Source organism: Bombina bombina, chromosome 1 (genome assembly GCF_027579735.1).
Source record: "Bombina bombina isolate aBomBom1 chromosome 1, aBomBom1.pri, whole genome shotgun sequence".
Taxonomy (NCBI): domain Eukaryota; kingdom Metazoa; phylum Chordata; class Amphibia; order Anura; family Bombinatoridae; genus Bombina; species Bombina bombina.
Genome location: NC_069499.1, coordinates 1,521,445,673 through 1,521,459,668, shown reverse-complemented (window position 1 = coordinate 1,521,459,668; position 13,996 = coordinate 1,521,445,673).

Below are 13,996 nucleotides of genomic sequence, written 5' to 3'. Positions count from 1 at the left end.
TGAAAACAATTGATTACTAAGCATATGTAAAATAGGAACATTCTATATTCTGTATTACACATGTCCCACGTGTATATTTAGCCTGCTGTGCCATCTTCGCCTTGGTTTCCCTCCTGCAGTCGTGATTACGATGTTTATTGCTGACAGTAAATTGATTGCGTCCTAAGCAGCTCACTGCCACTTGTATCTCCTCCCACAACTTATTCCTGACACTCGCCCTCAGGTTAGGGTTTTCCAGCTGAGGTGCCCTCTCCAAGTAGGCCTCAACTAGAGCCTCCTTCTCCTCCTCGCAGTACCTCTCCTCTCTTAGCCTGCCTTTAACATCTGAAGGGCCAGCAGACAAAGACTCTCCCTCCTGTGACTGGGGACAAGCCCTCTCTCCCTCCTCTGTCCCTGCAGTCTATGACATGCTACCACCAGCCCCACCCCCACTTGCCACATTCTGCCCCACTCTCCCTTTTCTTTGTGTGCCTAGTTGAGACTGACTCCTCCTCACTGCTCCCACCTCCACTCCTCTTCCACCCGCTCTCCTTGCCTCCTCTACCAGGGTTTGAGGAAGGACAAATCCTCCACCCAAATCTTGGCTCCTAGACCTGCCCATACTACTACCTACTTTTCCCCTCCCTCTATCCCCCCTCTCCACTGCCCTCCCAACTCCACTAGACTTACCCATCCCTTTCTCCTTCCTCCCTAACTCTAACCTAACACTAAAGTCCCTCGCTTACCTACCAACACTAATTCACCTAACTAAACCCTAAATGAAATATCCCCAAAACTAACTACCTAACCTATCTATACACTAACTATCTCTATTCTATATCCCTGCAAATAAAAAAAATGTGGGGGTGAAATTAAACAAAGGGTGTAAATGAAAAAAGGGACGATGGGCTAAATCGTCAAAAAAAATAAAAATAGGATGAGAACAAAATTAAAGCAAAATAATAAGGGATTCAAATGAAGAAACGGATTGGCTAAATAGTCAAATAAAAAAATAAAAACACAAAATATATGAGATTAGAAAAAAAAATATGGGATGTAAATCAAAAAAGGGATGGGGGAGATGTATAAATGAATAAAAGTAACATAAAGTTATATAGTGGTTAATGGAAGGGTAGTTAAAGGGGAGATGGGAAGTGGGATAGGGGGTTAATGAAAGGGGTAATAAAGGAAGATGGGGATATGGGGGGTTAATGAAAAAAAATGTGAATGTGTTTGTATCAAATAAAAGTGTATGTGTGTTTGTATAAACTAATGTGCGTTAATTAATGTATGGATGTCTGTGTGTGTTCCTAATATTATATGAGGCCTACAATAAGAATATATGAAAAAAATATCAAACCCTCCACTAACTCTCAAACAACTCTCAAAACCACCAAACTGCTACCAGCACAACTAGCTCCGTGTCTTTCTCTCTAGAGGCGATCACAGGTAAAGAGCACAGGCGCAAACCATTATTCTTACTGACAGAGGTCGGGTTACCATGGCAATGCACCTGTTATGGTACACTTTTCGTCGAATACGACCTCAGTTAGAAGCGCCAACTTACGTATGGTCGAAAAGAGCGACTGCGCGCAACACGCTACAAAAATAGCTGTTGTACGATTCTGTAGCTTACAGCTCCATTTTTAACGGCTCAATGGAAATGAGCCCAAAGTTGGAAAACAGCACACCTGTTTGGGGCACGGAATACCAGATTGGCCAGGTCCTCTCATCCAGAAAGTAACATAATTATTCCAGTCTCAAATTTGGCAAAAAAGACCTTTTATTTGTTTACATGGGGTCCAAAGAAAACGAAAACATAATTTATGCTTACCTGATAAATTTATTTCTCTTGTAGTGTATCCAGTCCACGGATCATCCATTACTTGTGGGATATTCTCCTTCCCAACAGGAAGTTGCAAGATGATCACCCACAGCAGAGCTGCTATATAGCTCCTCCCCTAACTGTCATATCCAGTCATTCGACCGAAAACAAACAGAGAAAGGAGAAACCATAGGGTGCAGTGGTGACTGTAGTTTAATTAAAATTTAGACCTGCCTTAAAAGGACAGGGCAGGCCGTGGACTGGATACACTACAAGATAAATAAATTTATCAGGTAAGCATAAATTATGTTTTCTCTTGTTAAGTGTATCCAGTCCACGGATCATCCATTACTTGTGGGATACCAATACCAAAGCTAAAGTACACGGATGATGGGAGGGACAAGGCAGGATTAAGTCGGAAGGAACCACTGCCTGAAGAACCTTTCTCCCAAACACAGCCTCTGAAGAAGCAAAAGTATCAAATTTGTAAAATTTTGAAAAAGTGTGAAGCGAAGACCAAGTCGCAGCCTTGCAAATCTGTTCAACAGAGGCCTCATTTTTGAAGGCCCAGGTGGAAGCCAGTAGAATGAGCTGTAATCCTTTCAGGGGGCTGCTGTCCAGCAGTCTCATAGGCTAGGCGTATTACGCTCCGAAGCCAAAAGGAAAGAGAGGTTGCAAAAGCTTTTTGACCTCTCCTCTGTCCAGAGTAAACGACAAACAGGGAAGATGTTTGACGAAAATCCTTAGTAGCTTGTAAGTAAAACTTCAAGGCACGGACTACGTCCAGATTATGTAAAAGACTTTCCTTCTTTGAAGAAGGATTAGGACACAATGATGGAACAACAATCTCTTGATTGATATTCTTGTTAGAAACCACCTTAGGTAAAAACCCAGGTTTGGTACGCAGAACTACCTTATCTGCATGAAAAATCAGATAAGGAGAATCACATTGTAAGGCAGATAGCTCAGAGACTCTCCGAGCCGAGGAAATAGCCATCAAAATTAGAACTTTCCAAGATAAAAGTTTAATATCAATGGAATGAAGGGGTTCAAACGGAACTCCTTGAAGAACCTTAAGAACCAAGTTTAAGCTCCATGGGGGAGCAACAGGTTTAAACACAGGCTTAATTCTAACCAAAGCCTGGCAAAACGCCTGGACGTCTGGAACCTCTGCCAGACACTTGTGCAAAAGAATAGACAGAGCAGAAATCTGTCCCTTTAAGGAACTAGCTGATAATCCTTTGTCCAAGCCCTCTTGGAGAAAGGACAATATTCTAGGAATCCTAACCTTACTTCATGAGTAATTCTTGGATTCACACCAATAAAGATATTTACTCCATATCTTGTGGTAGATTTTCCTGGTAACAGGCTTTCGTGCCTTTATTAAAGTATCAATGACTGACTCGGAGAAGCCACGCTTTGATAGAATCAAGCGTTCAATCTCCATGCAGTCAGTCTCAGAGAAATTAGATTTGGATGATTGAAAGGACCTTGTATCAGAAGGTCCTGTCTTAGAGGCAGAGTCCATGGTGGAAAGGATGACATGTCCACTAGGTCTGCATACCAAGTCCTGCGTGGCCACGCAGGTGCTATCAGAATCACAGATGCTCCCTCCTGTTTGATTTTGGCAATCAGTCGAGGGAGCAGAGGAAACGGTGGAAACACATAAGCCAGGTTGAAGAACCAAGGCGCTGCTAGAGCATCTATCAGCGTCGCTTCTGGGTCCCTGGACCTGGTTTCCGTAACAAGGAAGCTTGGCGTTCTGACGAGACGCCATGAGATCCAACTCTGGTTTGCTCCAACGATGAATCAACTGAGCAAACACCTCCGGATGGAGTTCCCACTCCCCCGGATGGAAAGTCTGACGACTTAGAAAATCCGCCTCCCAGTTCTCCACGCCTGGGATATGGATTGCTGACAGGTGGCAAGAGTGGTACTCTGCCCAGTGAATTATTTTTGAGACTTCTAACGTCGCTAGGGAACTCCTGGTTCCCCTTGATGGTTGATGTAAGCCACAGTCGTGATGTTGTCTGACTGAAATCTGATGAACCTCAGTGTTGCTAACTGAGGCCAAGCCAGAAGAGCATTGAATATCGCTCTTAACTCCAGAATATTTATTGGAAGGAGTTTCTCCTCCTGAGTCCACGATCCCTGTGCCTTCAGGGAATTCCAGACTGCACCCCAACCTAAAAGGCTGGCATCTGTTGTTACAATTGTCCAATCTGGCCTGCGAAAGGGTAATCCCCATTCCACTGACTCAGCATGCATAATTGCAGCGGTCTGAGATGAAGGCGCGCAAATGGCACTATGTCCATTGCCGCTACCATTAAGCCGATTACCTCCATACACTGAGCTACTGAAGGGTGCGGAATGGAGTGAAGAACACAGCAAGCATTTAGAAGTTTTGATAACCTGGACTCCGTCAGGTAAATTTTCATTTCTACAGAATCTATAAGAGTCCCTAAGAAGGAGGCTCTTGTGAGTAGGGATAGAGAACTCTTTTCCTCGTTCACTTTCCACCCGTGCGACCTCAGAAATGCCAGAACTATCTCTGTATGAGACTTGGCAACTTGAAAGCTTGACGCCTGTATCAGGATGTCATCTAGATACGGAGCCACCGCTATGCCTCGCGGTCTTAGAACCGTCAGAAGTGAGCCCAGAACCTTTGTAAAGATTCTCGGGGCTGTAGCCAACCTGAAGGGAAGAGCTACAAATTGGTAATGCCTGTCTAGAAAGGCAAACCTTAGAAACCGATGATGATCTTTGTGAATCGGTATGTGAAGGTAGGCATCCTTTAAGTCCACTGTGGTTATGTACTGACCTTCTTGGATCATGGGTAGGATGGTCCGAATAGTTTCCGTTTTGAAAGATTGAACTCTGAGAAATTTGTTAAGATCTTTAGATCCAAAATTGGTCTGAAGGTTCCCTTTTTTTTGGGAACCACAAACAGATTTGAATAAAAACCCTGTCCTTGTTCCGTCCGCGGAACTGGATGGATCACTCCCATAACTAGGAGGTCTTGCACACAGCGTAGGAATTCCTTTTTCTTTATCTGATTTGCAGATAGCCTTCAAAGATGAAATCTCCCTTGTGGAGGGGAAGCTTTGAAGTCCAGAAGATATCCCTGAGATATGATCTCCAACGCCCAGGGATCCTGAACATCTCTTGCCCACGCCTGGGTGAAGAGAGAAAGTCTGCCCCCTACTTCGCCGGATAGGGGGCCGTTCCTTCATGCTGTCTTAGAGGCAGCAGCAGGCTTTCTGGCCTGCTTGCCTTTGTTCCAGGACTGATTTGGTTTCCAGGCCTGCTTAGATTGAGCAACAGTTCCCTCTTGTTTTGAAGCGGAGGAAGTTGATGCTGCACCTGCCTTGAAATTTCGAAAGGCACGAAAATTAGACTGTTTGGCCTTTGCTTTGGCCCTGTCCTGAGGAAGGGTATGACCCTTACCTCCAGTAATGTCAGCAATAATTTCCTTCAAACCAGGCCCGAATAAGGTCTGCCCCTTGAAAGGAATGTTGAGTAATTTAGACTTTGAAGTCACGTCAGCTGACCAGGATTTAAGCCATAGCGCCCTACGCGATTGGATGGTGAATCCGGAATTCTAAGCCGTTAGTTTAGTCAAATGAACAATGGCATCAGAAACAAAGGAGTTAGCTAGCTTAAGTGTTCCAAGCTTGTCAATAATTTCAGTCAATGGAGCTGTATGGATGGCCTCTTCCAGGGCCTCAAACCAGAATGCCGCCGCGGCCGTGACAGGCACAATGCATGCAAGGGGCTGTAAAATAAAACCTTGTTGAATAAACAATAAACATTGAATAAACATTTTCTTAAGGTAACCCTCCAATGTTTTATCCATTGGATCTGAAAAAGCACAACTGTCCTCAACCGGGATAGTAGTACGCTTTGCTAAAGTAGAAACTGCTCCCTCCACCTTAGGGACCGTCTGCCATAAGTCCCGTGTAGTGGCGTCTATTGGAAACATTTTTCTAAATATAGGAGGTGGGGAAAAAGGCACACCCGGTCTATCCCACTCCTTGCTAATAATTTCTGTAAGCCTTTTAGGTATAGGAAAAACACTGCACTGCATAGTATTTATCCAGCCTACACAATTTCTCTGGTACTGCAACTGTGTTACAGTCATTCAGAGCAGCTAATACCTCCCCAAGCAACACACGGAGGTTCTCAAGCTTAAATTTAAAATTAGAAATCTCTGAATCAGGTTTCCCCGAATCAGAGATGTCACCCACAGACTGAAGCTCTCCGTCCTCATGATCTGCATATTGTGACGCAGTATCAGACATGGCCCTTACAGCATCTGCGCGCTCTGTATTTCTCCTAACCCCAGAGCAATCACGCTTGCCTCTTAATTCAGGCAACCTGGATAATACCTCTGACAGGGTATTATTCATGATTGCAGCCATGTCCTGCAAGGTAATCGCTATGGGCGTCCCTGATGTAATTGGCGCCATATTAGCGTGCACCCACTTGCAAATGGATGATTAACCCCTTAATACCAAAAACAGAATAATAAATGACAAAAACGTTTTTTCAAACAGTCACAACAACTGCCACAGCTCTACTGTGGCTTTTTACCTCCCTCAAAAACGACATTGAAGCCTTTTGAGCCCTCCAGAGATGTCCTGGATCATGCAGAGGGAAGCTGAATGTCTCTGTCAGTATTTTTAGCTGCACAGAAAAGCACTAAAAAAGGCCCCTCCCACTCATATTACATCAGTGGAAAGCCTAAGGAAACTGTTACTAGGCAAAATTCAAGCCAGCCATGTGGAAAAAAACTAGGCCCCAATAAGTTTTATCACCAAATACATATAAAAACGATTAAACATGCCAGCAAACGTTTTATATTACATTTTTATAAGAGTATGTATCTCTATTAATAAGCCTGATACCAGTCGCTATCACTGCATTTAAGGCTTTACTTACATTAGTTCGGTATCAGCAGCATTTTCTAGCAAATTCCATCCCTAGAAAAATATTAACTGCACATACCTTATTGCAGGAAAACCTGCACTCCATTCCCTCTCTGAAGTTACCTCACTCCTCAGAATATGTGAGAACAGCCATGGATCTTAGTTACTTCTGCTAAGATCATAGAAAACGCAGGCAGATTCTTCTTCTAAATACTGGCTGAGATAAACAGTACACTCTGGCACCATTTAAAAATAACAAACTTTTGATTGAAGAATAAACTAAGTATAAAACACCACACTCCTCTTACGACCTCCATCTTTGTTGAGGCTTGCAAGAGAATGACTGGATATGACAGTTAGGGGAGGAGCTATATAGCAGCTCTGCTGTGGGTGATCCTCTTGCAACTTCCTGTTGGGAAGGAGAATATCCCACAAGTAATGGATGATCCGTGGACTGGATACACTTAACAAGAGAAATACAACATTTCAGGCCCTTTCTAGGCCCTTAGTCAGATTTTCAGGATATCTGAACTGTGGTACAGGTGAAATAATCAGCTGATTAGTAAACATGGTTAGTAACCTGCTCTCATCCAGGTTAAATCCTCAAAATCTGGCCTGTTGGGGTGGCTGGAGGACAGGCTTGAAAACCCGTGTTATAGACCAATAGTGAAGGAGAAACTAATGGTTTCAGTTTTTATTGTTGCAGTTAATGTAGCTATAAATTAAAACCTGTATTACAACTGATATATAAGTTATAACAGTAACATTAAAGGGACATTTCAGTCAAAATTTAATGTACATAGATGAATTACATCTTTGAATAAAAACATATTTGCAATATGCATGCATTGGTAAAATTGCTTCTAGTAAAAGTTATCACTGTTTTAGTGTTAGCATTTCTCTCTGCACATGCATGTGAAGCATAGCTAGATATATGCAGTGCAACATCATTTTAAATATTGTAGCTGCTCAGAGCCCCAGTGGGGATTTTATCTCATTAGCAATTAGCAAATTGAGTCATTACCAGATAATACAAGTATGCATGGAGTATACTTAAATACACTTTTGAAACAGCTATAGCTTAGGAGAAGTTTTGTTACTACTGTGATCACCTTACAAAATCATAACCAAGGGCAGCTAAATGGGAAATACAGTCTTTTAGGGTTACAATATAAACTAAGGGAGACACTTGGTTTATTTAAGAAAGGGACTCATCCACTATAAAAAAAAATGACTTTATTGCGGTTTATAGACATAACAGATGTTTTATTGAGTCCATAAAGCAAAAGCTCATGTGCTGTGCTTTTTACATTTTTTATAATGTTGAGACTTTTGGTTATTTAAGACCACAACCATTTGAAAGAGCATGTGATCCCCTTTAAAATAAGGGGTCTTTGAGTAAGGGAGCTGAGATCAAGGGATTTGAACAACCTCCCCCATCTGTCTCTTTTCACTGTCTGCCACTTTCCGGTTCTACACTTATTGTTATGTCACCACACACTTCTTCCCATACTCAATATACCACCACCAATCATTGCTTGTAGTGTTGGGGAATAGATCGGCAATAATGGGTCGTGATATGCACACATACAGTAAAAAGCTGGAGTCAATAGGCCTAAACAAAAAATACCTTAGGCCATTTATAAATTGGGTCTATATCTCCTTATTTCTATTTCTATTTCAAAATCATACAAAAACAATCACAAGACTAGAGGAATAAATTGATTAACTTCTTTTAACTGTATCTACTATGTTACTATGTTATTGTGTATAAATAGATCACGTACTATAGGGCAAGGTTACGACCGGCACGCTGACTGTTGCGCGCAAGCGAAAAGGGGTTTATCGTGGCTCTTTTTGTGCATCGGAAGTAGCATGCGTATTATAAGTTAAACGTAAACGTGTTTACAATTACATTTAATGCACCTCAAAATAGCTTGACTTCAGGGCTCTGGTTAACTGTAACACGAGACAAAAAAAACATATAAAAAATACATTTACACTCATAATGAAACTTGCAATAAAAAAGTTAGAAGGACTAAAAGATATAAAGGCTCAGGTGTTAGAAAAAAAGGGCATGCAAAGTGCTTTAATGTGGAGATACATACATATTAGGGATGGGCGAATGTTTCTAAAAATATGAAATTTAAAATTAATTTTGATACATTTGTTTGTTCTAATCGAATTTCGAATGTTTATATAACATTCTAACATTCTATTTTCGAATTTTCATTTTCGAATTTTTCAATAACATTCAAAAATATTTGTTCGAATAATAGAATGTTTAGCTATGTATTTTAGATCACATTCAATTTTGAAATGTAACATTCGAATTCTAAATAGTATTTCTAGTCTACAACTGTGTTTTATCAATGTTATATTTAAATTTGAATGTGACATTCAAATTTGAGATAGTATTTCTAGTTTACAACTGTGTTTTATAAATTTAATATACGAATTTGAATGCTACATTCAAATTCAAATGTCACATTTGAATTCGAAATAGTATTTCTAGTCTAATACTGTGTTTTATAAATGTAATATTCAAATTTGAATGTGACATTTGAATTTGAATGTCACATTTGAATATGAAAAAGTATTTCCAGTCTACAACTGTGTTTTATAAATGTAAAATTCAAATTTGAATGTGACAATAGAATACGAATGTAATATTGTAATTCGAATGTCACATTCAAATTCGAATGTCACATTCGAATTCAAATGTCACATTAGAATTCGAAATTGACATTAGAAAACTGTAAATAACATTTGATAATAGAATTTTTAAGAATATTTGAATGTAAATAACATTTGATTATGTAAATAAAACTTCTACAATAACATTTGAATTTGAATATAAACACATTCGCCCATTCTGAATACAGTAACTATACATGTTTAATGTTTAAATATGTTTGTGTGTATATATATATATATATACACATATATATGTGTGTGTGTTAATGTGTATACATAGGTATTTATGTATTTATATGTCTATATATATATATTTATGTACACATATAAACACAAAAAAACATATGCATACATATTTAGACATATAAATAAGTGCATTGAAGACCTTTGCAGTCAATTGTCTGAAAACATGTAAAATCATATTTATGCGATATTCATACGGCTAGATTACGAGTTTTGCGGTATGAGTGAAAAAGCATCGTTAAGGCTCTTTTTCACTACCTCTGCTATTACGAGTCTTGTAGGTATAGTTGTACCGCACACTTTTTGGGCCGTCATGCAAAGTAACTACTGCACCTTTCAAAGAATCCTTTTTCAATGGGACTTCTATAGCGCCGGTAATATGAGTTTGCCTGTCCGGCCAAAAAGTGAGCGGTACAACCTATAACTACAAGATCTGTACCAGCACCTGAAAGTCAGTGTTATGAGTTTTACGTTACAAAACTGTAGCATAAAACTCATAACTAAAGTGTTACAAAGTACACTAACACCAATAAACTACCTATTAACTCCTAAACCGAGGCCCTCCCGAGTGGCAAACACTAAAATAAAATTATTAACCCCTAATCTGCCGCTTCAGACATCGCCACCACTATAATAAACATATTAACCCCTAAACTGAAGTTCTCCCGCATCACAAACACTATTAAATATTATTAACCCCTAATCTGCTGCCCCCAAAATAGCCGCCACCTAACTACACTTATTAACCCCTAATCTGCTGCCCCCAATGTCGCTGCCACTATACTAAAGTTATTAACCCCTAAACCTAACCCTAAGTCTAACCCTAACCCTAACGTAACCCTAACACCCACTAACTTTAACATAATTAAAATAATTCCAAATAAAAATTACAATTAATACCTAAATTATTCCTATTTAAAACTAAATAAATACTTACCTGTAAAATAAAACCTAAGCTAGCTACAATCTAGCTTATGTTTTATTTTTATTTCACAGGTAAGTTTGTATTTATTTATTTATTTTTTATTATTGAGGTTCAAGGTAAGGCATACATAAACAGAAAAACCAAGCACAACAATAATAACAAGTAAGGTTCATGTGGTACAAATCCATAAATACATAGTATGTTTCAAAAGGTCATTTTAGAGGTATAATGTGCAGATAGAGTGCCTATTATTCTTATGTGCCCCCCAACTAATACAAGAGGCCACTCATGGACCTCATACATATGTATATGAAAATATATGGGAGACTATTTCTAGCAATGGAAACCACTTTTGGGTTTCCAGACAGGAACCTCGTTTTTTAATTTTACTAGGAATAGTTGTATATAATAGTTTTCGTATACATACACATGCTTATATAGATACATATATATATATGGCTGACTATCCCCTAATAAAATACAGATAATAAGGGAACCCTTTCCATGAAGGGCAGTAGCCCATCTAATAGCATCCTATTGAAGGCGGTAGTTAAAGGTGCTAAGGGAAATAATAATATTGGGCCAGGTATGTGGAAATTATGAGGAGTTCCCAATATGTGAGGTGGAAAAAAAATGTATTATCTTTCAGTTTCTGAGCAATATTAGATCGTATGGCAATGATTTGAGAGTGAGCTAGTTATGAAGCCACAGTGTATTTAGAAATGAAAACTAAGGCTAATGAGGCTAGAAGGGCCAGATTGACATGGACACACAATTAACGTTTAAATATAGAATATAGTAAGTGCAATGAACCAAGATAGCATCATAAAACTTATGTTAAGAAATGTCCTGATTTGGCCTATGTCCGGATTAAGCTGTAGTAGTTCACCCCTCCACCACTTACATCTCATCTATGTGAAAAATTGATGTCATCAGTTAAGTACCAAATCTATAAACCGTAAAGAACTCAGGTGCTAAATGCCCTAAAGCTGTAAGTTAATGTGAGCACAAACTTTTTTGAGAAAGCATTAGGGTTCAATGCATAAAGAAGGGGTTACCTAGGTGTAGTGTTCAAGCAATTGAATATATAAAAGGTCTTCAGGCTGTGGTTAGTGTTAGGTTGCACCTCTCCGGCCGCAGGCGGTGCCCCTTTAAAACTAAGAAAAAGACCTAAGGAACATTGGCTAAGATAACATCAGAATAGAATAAGTATACTAGCATTGCTGTATGTTAAAGCTGTGGCCATGCAGATAGCTATCTAAGTGGCAAAATACAAATTCTAAGGTGAGCAAACCTAAAACTAGTGTATTGGTAATTCTAGTGCTACTAATTATATTATGATCAGCATTACAGCTGACGTCTCATGGTATCATGTATAATTAGCGTCATCTAAAAACTTAAAAGAAGTTTCATGATATGTTTAGCATGAGTGTACTAGAGGAAAGGGAAACCTGGGAACTGGGTTAGTGGAGTAATTACAGTGTACAATATGACATTTATAAAAGTTTATAACTGTGTATTCCTACCTATATTCAAATAGTGAGATATATGTATGAATGTGGACTGCATCTTGGTGAGGGACCTAAGTGTACAAACATTTTAGGTAAGAGGTACTCTCACATAGAAGCATCATAATGATAGAAGAGCAAATATATTTGGTTTATACAGCTATGCATTACTAGGAAACAGTTAATAGGACTAGTAGACCTATATGTATGGTTTCTAATGTATACTAGCATAGGTCAGGAGAGGAAGGAGTCTCAGGAGAATAGCAATTATATCTAATATACTTTCATAAGCCCAATGAAATATAAGTAGTGGGATCCTCTAAACTATTAGTTGTTGCTGAGCTCGATAATAGGATAAAGGTGTAAAATAAAAACAAGCTAAAGTTTAAACATAAACAACTGCTGCTAACGTTCTAAGAACTAAAAATCAAAATAGTTCTGCCCAAAAATGTAATAACAGTACAGGCATCTAGCAGATGAACTTTTCGCCCATGTATCCAGCTCAGATGCCATCATTAGGCTATAAAAAGAATCCATAGATGACAGTCATTGCGAGGTTAAATTGCGCTTAATGAGCGAGTCCATATTTCTGGTAACCAAAAGAAAGTTTGATAGGCAGTAGATAGTTTTAGAAATGTATGGTATAGAGCAGTTAGTAGCTACTACATACCCACTGCGAACATATGAGTGCGGCAGGAAACTCATCAACCTACTCCTATCTTTATAGACCGGGTAAAAGCCGTACAGAAAGCATAGTACAGCGAATGTTGTTGTGTGCAACATAGAGATTGCTGTAGTTTTAGTTCAGCCAACTTAGATGTCATACCGGGTAGATGCCTTTTTACCTTCCTTATTCGGCCATCTGTCGTAGTTAGAAGTTGTGGCTTTGATGGAATCATCACAATCAGGTCACTGACAGAGAGCGGTGTCAAAAGCAGTTGAAACCACATGTGCGTGACAGTAGCGTCTTTCTGATCCTAAGTGTCTGGAACCAGATCATGCCCCGAAGCGCCCAGCCTCCTCAGGGCCGTTCTATGGATCGTGACTCTGCCCTGATTATCCGCGAAACAGGAGTCACAAACTCGGCTTCCACAAGCTCATCAGCTCCAGCATGGCAGGTAAGTATCGCAAAAGGACCTCCAGGCTCTGCAGTGTTATCTATCTCTGATGTGCCTTCCGTTTCTGGTGAGAATGTTGGACTTGTTCGTGTGGTAGGCTGGGGAGAAGTCAGTCGCCCTTCAGATGAAATTACTGCGCTGTCACTGCTTGGATTACTCTCCGGTGTAGTCAGGGAGGTATTCAGGGTAGGAGCTGCTAGGCAAGTGTGGTATGGTTCGTGGGGTGCTCCTAAGAAGACCTCTCGATAATGAAGAAGCAGACGACTTATTTCTTTTAGTAGAGAGGAAGGTTCCATGTCAGCTAAGTTTGTTTTAGGGGACAATCAGCTTGTAGATTCGTAGGTGAGTTCCTTCTAAAGCACCTTAAGTGCTGCGTAACGACAGAGCTGGGGGGTAGAAAGTAGGCCACGATCGTATAATGGCTCCAGGCGCCGATGCCAGCAGCTATCCTCACAAAATTATGTTCAATAGGCGTAGAATTCAAATCATAATACATTTCCAGTAAAACAATAAAGAGATCAATGAGCTAAGATGTGAATTTCTGTGGTTATCAAGGAAAAGCTGTAGCAGCATACAGCTGTGCGACTAAACATGGCCGCTGCCCGGAAGTTCCCCCCAGTTTGTATTTATTTTAACTATTTAGATTAGTTATTAAATAGTTATTATTATTTACTAACTACCTAGCTAAAATAAATACAAAGTTACCTGTAAAATAAAACCTAAAATCTACCATTACACTAAATAAATTAAATTAAAAAAAACAAACATGTATC